Source organism: Miscanthus floridulus, chromosome 5, assembly GCF_019320115.1.
Source record: "Miscanthus floridulus cultivar M001 chromosome 5, ASM1932011v1, whole genome shotgun sequence".
Taxonomy (NCBI): domain Eukaryota; kingdom Viridiplantae; phylum Streptophyta; class Magnoliopsida; order Poales; family Poaceae; genus Miscanthus; species Miscanthus floridulus.
Window position 1 is genome coordinate 52,210,393 of NC_089584.1, and position 8,475 is coordinate 52,218,867.

Genomic DNA, 8,475 nt, shown 5'->3' on the forward strand with positions numbered 1-8,475 from the left:
GTCGCAATGATGATCGCCACAAAGAACGGCGCTATGACAACTGCGACCACCATCACAATAGGCCGAAAAGCTCAAGGACCAGACAACTTCATCACCGCCGACCAGATTTCTATCCAAAGATAAGTACACTTCTAATATTTATATTTAATATAATTTTTCATTACGACGTTTCTCCACAAACGTCCTCATCATGATTATTCTTCAAATAACGTTTGTCCATGTATACAATCTTAAATATAACATACAGCTATACTTAATGCAAATCCTCGACCAATCATGTTGACGCTCGATGTTTTCAGAAAAGGCCCTGTCTCCGGCTCCTCCCTACATGTGCACGAGCGTCTGCCCTCTGCGTTATGGGTGGTCGGTAGCAGCTCCTTAGCGACGCTTTGTTCTTCCTACACGTGCACGGGCTCCGCGCCCCGCGTTATGGTTAACGGGCTAGCTAGGGTTGGAGGCTCAGCTACATACTAACTGGTCGGACGATTTATATTAAGTATAAACACAAACTTCATATTAACACTGATGTTTACAACGCACCAACTGCTTTATCACATCATGCTCATTTGCAAATGACTGCTGAGCGTCATACGCTATTTCTTTACTGCTGTTTTTTTCTCCATAATTTATTATTTTGTACATCATGTACTACCATTCTACATATTTATATTGCAGCAATTTCAAGCTATGCTTGGGGACTTCGTCGCTCGCTTCTTGACCTACGCCCAGGGACTGCCTCGATCACTCTTCGACCACGACTCGGGGACTTTGTCGCTTGCTCCTCGACCTATGCTCGGGGACTGCCTCGATCACTCTCCGACCATGGCTTGGGGACTTCGTCGCTCGCTCCTCGACCTGTGCTCGGGGACTGCCTCGATCACTCTCCGACCATGGCTTGGGGACTTCGTCGCTCGCTCCTTGACCTGTGCTCGGAGACTGCCTCGACCACTCTCCGACCATGGCTCGGGGACTTCGTCGCTCGCTCCTCGACCTATGCTCGGGGACTGCCTCGACCACTCTCCGACCACGGCTCGGGGACTTTGCGTCTCGACTACATGTGACTGGCAACTCACATACATTTGGAATATTTTTTCTCACTTGGACCTTGCTACAAGGCTCATACCTCGCATTCCAGCAAGCTCGGGGACTACATCGGTACGATGCACCTGCCGATGCATCTCGTATCACCTGTACGACGATTGGATTTTTAACTTAACTAGGAATTCTTTTTAGACCCTGGCACCACGTGCCTACATCACCTACTACCAGGCTCGGGGACTATGTGGGCACACTTCACCTTGCGGTGAATGTGTTTGTTTTTTGACCTCTACGCCTCTGATGATCAAGGACGCTACGCTTCAAGACGTACTTACATTTCTTTTCAGAAATACAAGTGGGCACACTTCCTAGGACGAAAATCTTTTTCTTTCTTCTTAAGAGAACCATATATTCTTCGGACAACCTACTTCTCCGGCGACAACGGTGGTCAGAGATGTCAAGAACTCAAGCCTCACTGTTCGGAGAAGGTTAAAATGGCGTGTCGCATCAGAATACATGGCGCTCAGGGACTAGCTGTGGGGGATATACCCTCGGGTACCACAAGATGGTACATGGGCCGCACCATCCGAGGTGGCCCGGCCCGTAAGGTCAAGGCGTGCACATCAAGATTACAAGTTGTACTAGATATTGTAATAGTACCAAATTGGATATTTTACTTGTAACCTTGTCTCTTCAGAGTATATAAGGAGAGACAAGGGTCCCCTAGAGGACAGGTTAATCTGTAAACATCTTAATACAATACACCAAAGACACAGGACGTAGGGTATTACATCGATTAGACGGCCCGAACCTGTCTAAATCGCTGTCTCTACGCCTTGTGTCACCATCTGGTTCCTGATTACACGCACCGTCTACCGACAATCTACCATCATGGGCATACCCCTAGATGGACTGCCGACCATATTTCGTCGACACCCGCTGGCCCTAAAGTAGCGTTTGGTCAACCGGTAGTAAATTTAGTGTGAGTGTTGAATTACCTCAACTTCTAAGACTGTCAAATCACCATTACTTCTGCTACTTGAAGCCTAAGAGTCACGTACCCACTGCTCTACATATACTTCAGGCCTAGTGCCCTCTGAAATGACTCCTCTTCTTCATCCATCATCCCCTTCTCTTTCAATATACAAAGAAAATGTTGGATAGCCCCATCAAGTTTCCAAGTAGCGCGTCATCCAGTGAGGACAAATTGTCTTCCCACCACTCCTCTAAGGAGAATGTCTCCTCTAACAATGGGATGTCTAATTATAGTCTTCTATGGAGCTCCAAAAAGGACCCGGAGGAGGAGGACAATAAGGATGACACCGATGCCGACACCAATGCCGAAGACGATGACGATGACTCTAACGACGACTAGGATGATTCCGACTTCGCCTCGCCTCGTCCCAAGCGAGCGAGGATTAAGTAGTTTATAGTTAGTATAAGTAGTTTTAATAGTTTAGGTTAGTTATTATGCTTCTGGATGAGTACAATCATATACTCATCCAAATTATATCTCTATGTTAGATATATATAATCAATCAATGAAAAAAAATTCTATTCGCGCAGATTTGATCTCTTCAATGCCACCTTTTTTATATGCAATGCAAAGCAATTTCTTTCCAATGCACAGATTTGATCTCTTGACAAATATTTTTTAATTTTTTTGTATATTTGTGAATAAAATAGAAAAAACTATCATGTACGGTTGCAGTTGTTTCTAGGAGAATCTAAAAGCAGTTTAACCGTTGACAATTACCGTATTATAACATTGGATTAGCGTGGCAATAGTTGGCTTAACATGGACACTCACTACTATAGATTGATTTATCACTGTCGCTACTTTCACTGCCATAGCGATAGAAGCGACGGTGTGATACTTGCACAGTCAGTTGGAACAATAGCGAGGCCTCCTAGGACTAGAACCGGTAGTTCAGACTTCTACCACCGATGGGTTAACGATAGATGCGGCAGTGGTATTGGGGTTGCTGTAACACCTCTGGTATTACGATCTCATTTAGCATCCAGATTTAGGCCTAAAAAAATTTCTGAAATGAGTTTTTCGGATTTTTGTTTTAAAACATACTTGAAGTGATAAGGGAATCATGTGTGACTCAGTTTTGTGGACTCAAATCGACGTCAAGTTAAATTACTCAGTGCGTAAAGATATTTAGGAATGTCGGGTAATAATTCTAGCAAATAAGTAGTGGATGGTTTGTTCTATGGATTAAGCATGAAAAATAATTTTTATAAACCAAATAAAATATACCTTGTAATTCATACTTAGATAATAGTTTGAAGTATAAGTTTAGTAGATAAAAATGCAATTTTGGTTTTGGAGAATGAATACTGCTAACTAGGGTTTTTTTAGCTCAAAGTCGATTTTAAAAATTAAAAACCAGCTTCTTGCGTGAACGGTAAAAATCGAAAATTATATTTCAAAGCATTGTTATGGCGATTTGTTTTGCGCAAAAATAATTACATAGCACCCTAATATTTTATTCTATGGCTTGATATGGAGTATGAGCTAATCCGCGGTTTTTGCGTCTCTTAAAAATTCGTGCGCATCGCTACTGACTGTCGTACAGCTCAGCCAACGGTCACCACGTGCACTGCCTGCCAGCCATTAGGCCAATGTGGTGCTTCATTCATCGCACGAACCACCTACCATAGAGGGACTAACTGCCTTTGCTATCCCATCGCGCTATGGTTGTTTGCCTACGCCATGGTCCTTCACTTTTTCTTTCCCTCGCTAACGTCTTGTCTGAATTTCAATGGGAGCACATGGCTCTGTTGTGACCACGCCCCGCTAAGCGCCACCATCCAACTGACAACGTCATCGCATCACCCTACAGCACCATCAATGCCTCGCCTCTGTTGCCTGACTTTGCTTGTCTCTATTGCTTGTCTTGCCTGCCTCTGCTGTCTGCCCTTTACTTGCCTTGCCTGCCTCGGCCGAGCCGAATACTCGTCGTGGCAACGTCCATCGTCGCTTGGCTTTCGTGTGTGTGTGCGTGCGTGTGAGCTCCACTGCACTGCTTTTCCTTGCCTCTGTCCACTCCCCTCTCTCTACCGAGCAAGCGTCGGGGGTCACGCACCGCCACACCGCACCTCCCACCTGCCGTCGCCCAGCCACTACACGCGAACATGCCCGCGTCCCCCGAGTTCCACGCTGGAGGTGCCCTAGCTCCTGCTCTTCCCCTGCTTGCCAGCCGGTCCATCCACGCTAGGCTACCCTGCTACTGACACCTCCACGGGGCTCTGTCTCCATAACCCACCCTGACTGGAGGACCATCGGTGATGACATTCCCCATCACGTTCTGCCCATCCGCAGTCATCCATGCCAGTACGGCTTCACCGCCACAGCCACTTGCCTCAAGCCACGCGTAGCTCCGCCTCGCCTCCTCTGTGTTCCCATGGTCGCGGCGAGCCGGCTGCTCCATGGCGCTTCCCTCTAGTGCCTGCTCCTTCACCGCTCCACCTCTGCCGTCGCTGTGCCTTCCACCGTCCTCCGTGCATGGCTACCATGCTGTGCCCGCCTCGGTCCACGCCATGGCCAGGCTAGGTCCTTTCGTGGCTCGTGCGCCTCCTGGCCATCTAGTCACCGCTGGCGCACCCCCGTGTTGCATCGCTCCGCCTCCTACCGCGCCCAGTCGTCGCCCCTTGGCTGGCCATGCGTGTGCGTGGCTAGGGTGCTGTGGGCCACCTTTGGCCGTACTACTGATGCCCACGTACATGGGCAGGTCCAACGCTGCTCCTGTGCCGCCTGGTCGCTGTTCCACCGGTGGGAATCGGCCAAAGCTGGTGCTCCTCTTTTCCTCTATTTCGTTGTGGGAGGGAGAAGGGTAAGAATTGAGGTAGAAAAGTTCTATAGGGTTCTTAGTGCAAAGTACGTGTGTTGGGTTCATAAACCTGGGGTCCCTCATGGACCCGCTTCCTCGCAAAGGCTTGACCCAAGAGTCTAAACAATAGGCTAGAAGGGCGGTCCTATCACTGATCGGAAGGTCTGGCCGAGGAGGAACAATGCCCGCTTATCGACTCTGGCCCACCTCTCCGACCCGAGTGCTCACTTCGGTCTCTAGCCATCTTTGGACGGTCTCTCCGACCGGAAGGCCTGGCAAAGCACTACCTCCAACTCCGACCCCATATCTTCGATCAAGGTGTGCAAAGACCCTGCTCACTGCTCTTCTCCAACTGGCGCAACCAGAGCTGACTTGGACCAACCGGCCAGGGACGCCCGCCCGGAAAGGACTAGGGAACAAACGGAGAAAGCAAGGCAAGGTGCTCAAGTCAAACTACGATACCATGGACCATACCCTATACACCTACAGGAATAGTACTCTGCAACTGCCCTGACACAAATAGTGTTGTAGGCGTCGACATTTTCTTCTATAGTATTATGGGCGCCGATTAAACTCCCATACGATAAGGCCCCCCACATGCCCCTAGGCATCGACAGTGTTGTGGGCATCGGGATTTACCGTACCGAGTGAACATGGTGAAACTCCTCACATGCCTCTAGGCATCAACAGTATTTGCAGGTACCGACATCTGCCATACCTGAACAAAGACGATGTAACCTCCCACATGCATCTGACATCCAACAGTATTGTGGGCGCCTACTATCATCCTGTACCCACTGGCATGGGCAACAAGACTTAGAAGCATACGTACTCTCTCCCTCTCATTGTAAGGTCATCCCCTTCATCTATAAAAGGGGATGCGCTCTTACCCAAGAGACTCAGTTGATTCAAGTTCATACAAGTTAATCCAGATCAATCAAGTTCACTAGCTCACAACCATAGAACCGCCAGGTTCAGACCTCAAGCACACGCTTGAACACTTAGCTCATAGAGGAGCTCCTGTCGCTCTCGGCCCTTCTGTCCGAAGCCGACCAGACCACTCGTGCACCCCATCTTTCTCCTTCGCATTTGTAACCCCGCCGCAAACTTTAAGCACCTAGGCTCAGGAATAAAGTCACTGACTAACTCAAACTGGACGTAGGGCATGTTGCCTGAACCAGTACAAACCCTGTGTCATTGAGTGCTAGGCCACCTCCAATCACAATGTGCGGCAAAACTACAAATATTTACTTGTTGGTCACTTTCTACACCAATAGTTAGCGCCGTACATGGGGAAGATGCTGTACGTTCAGCACTTTTTGGTCATCGGATGGCCCACTTTTCCACCACCCTCGCTGTGGTAGGCTCAGGCGATATGATTCGCCTTGGCTCGCTCAAGTTTCCCACTCCCCCACTTGTTGGGATGCGGGTTCCACCCGTCTTCAAGCCATCCTAGGCCTTCCTCTTCGGAAGCCTGGACTTCATCGCCGACCGGCTCAGTGTACTACACCTCAGCAAGGAGGCCCATGTCCCGGCATCCGTTGGAGGGGCACCCTCCATCGACTCTAGGACGCACGACTTCGACTACATGGCATCTGCACTTCATTCCGAGCAAACTTTCTGCTCAAACCCCGCTGTGAGTAATGTACACGCTGTTATCTACTTACTATTCTCTATCTTCCACCGATTACCCAGAGGAACCCCATTGTCCCCGATGCGACCACCATATGACCGGTTCCCCTACGACCTCGCGGCTTCCGTGGATGCATACACCTGGGGTCTCCGAAGGATGCCAGTGCCGCCCCCTCTCGCATCCAAATTCATGGGAATGGTGAGCTATGCTCCCACCTGTTTCCTCGACCTCATGGATGACGATGGTGAGAGTAACGGCTCTAGCATCAGTGACATGGCGCCTAGCCACCATCCATCCTGAGAGTGCACCTTGGCAGATGCTCCGGGACACCCACCGATGGAAGCAGAGTCCTCACAGACTCACACCTCATCGGACTCTCGTGTGGAGATCCCTGAGTTCACATGGGAGCACGGCGAGGCACTACGACAACAGTGGCTGCATCAGCCACCGACTGCGCCAGCACGCTCAGTGCACCACACTATGCCCTATGCGCATAGACCGGTGAGCAGCGCCCGAGGTCACGCTTGTCTGGTCTAGTGCAACACCATGGACAGGGGGACCGATCCCCCATAGTTCGCTCGGTCTAGTCAGAACATCACCACCACAGCAATGCTTCTGCATGGCCTGTCCGAGCTGAATGACCCTCATGAACAGGCGATCCATCGGAACCTCCGGGCACTAGTCGCGACCGCCACCGTGCAACAAGCAAAGAGCTCCATATCGCGATGCCAACTCATGACCTCACTCCCCACTAGGGGAATGGGGATGCAGCAGATGGGTCATTCCACCCGATCACCACAATGACCGCTGAACGCGGCATAGGAGGCCACATTGGCACCTCGCCTTGACTTGATGACTATAACAGAACTGACCAATTATACAAGATTAAGTAAGGAAATCTTCCGCTGAAGCAGATAATTTAGCAAACTTAAGCCCGTATAACCCGGTAGCCCGTGAAACCACGAAGGATTTCAAACCAATCAGCATACAAACCAAGATCGTACAAGTTTAGCAATCACCGTCACATGTTACATAAAGTTTGCAATGATAGTTGGCTACATCAGAGTTTAGAACATAAAATTATTACAACCCAAGTTCAAACTATAATAGCAGAAGCAAATAGTTTAAAGCCACACACACACTTTTGGTTCATATACAGTGCCAGTAGGTAGTCATCTCCAACAAAAGCATCAGATGAGAAATACGGAGTGACCATTGCCCTTGGTCCTAGTTGTCGCCCATTGCTAGGTACAGACAGTTAATGCAATAGCCGTAGTACATTTGACCATCTGCAACAACAATGGGAACAACACCCTGAGTACGAGAAGGTACTCAACTAGACTTACCCATCTTAAACCAAAATAAAGTGACACCAAAGATTATGCAAGGCTTTCTTTAGTGGGCTAGCTGACTTATTTGCGAAAAGCATAAGCTATCATGAAGAAACCATTTTAAGTACTTTGCATCATCTTTATTATGACCTATCCATCTAGGTAAGCACCTATACTATAGCAATCACTTGATTAACCAATAACATCTAGTTACCAACTTAGATTTAGCATATCCCATACCATCCAAATAACCATCAGTGTTCCATCATAATTACTATGATGCTGTAGCTCGAGTCAAGTGCTCACTATCTAGGAGCGATGGCGATTCGAATCGATTCCTAACCAGCTGGTGATTTATTCCTCACACAAACCACACTCACCGATCAAGTGAGCTACAGATCACTAATGACACTTTCCAAGTAGCCGTGGGATAATAGTCATGGACCGCACTACCTAGGGACCGCTCAACAGCCAGGACACACCTTGGGCTCACTCTTCGCGTCCCCGTCATACCCCCTTCAGCACCAGTCTGCCAATCCGAGTTTATCCTGGCTTGAATAGTATCACTAGCTTCGCGGTCGAAAGGTACTTTATTCGGCCAGCTAAATATGAGGCATACATTCAACATGACAAG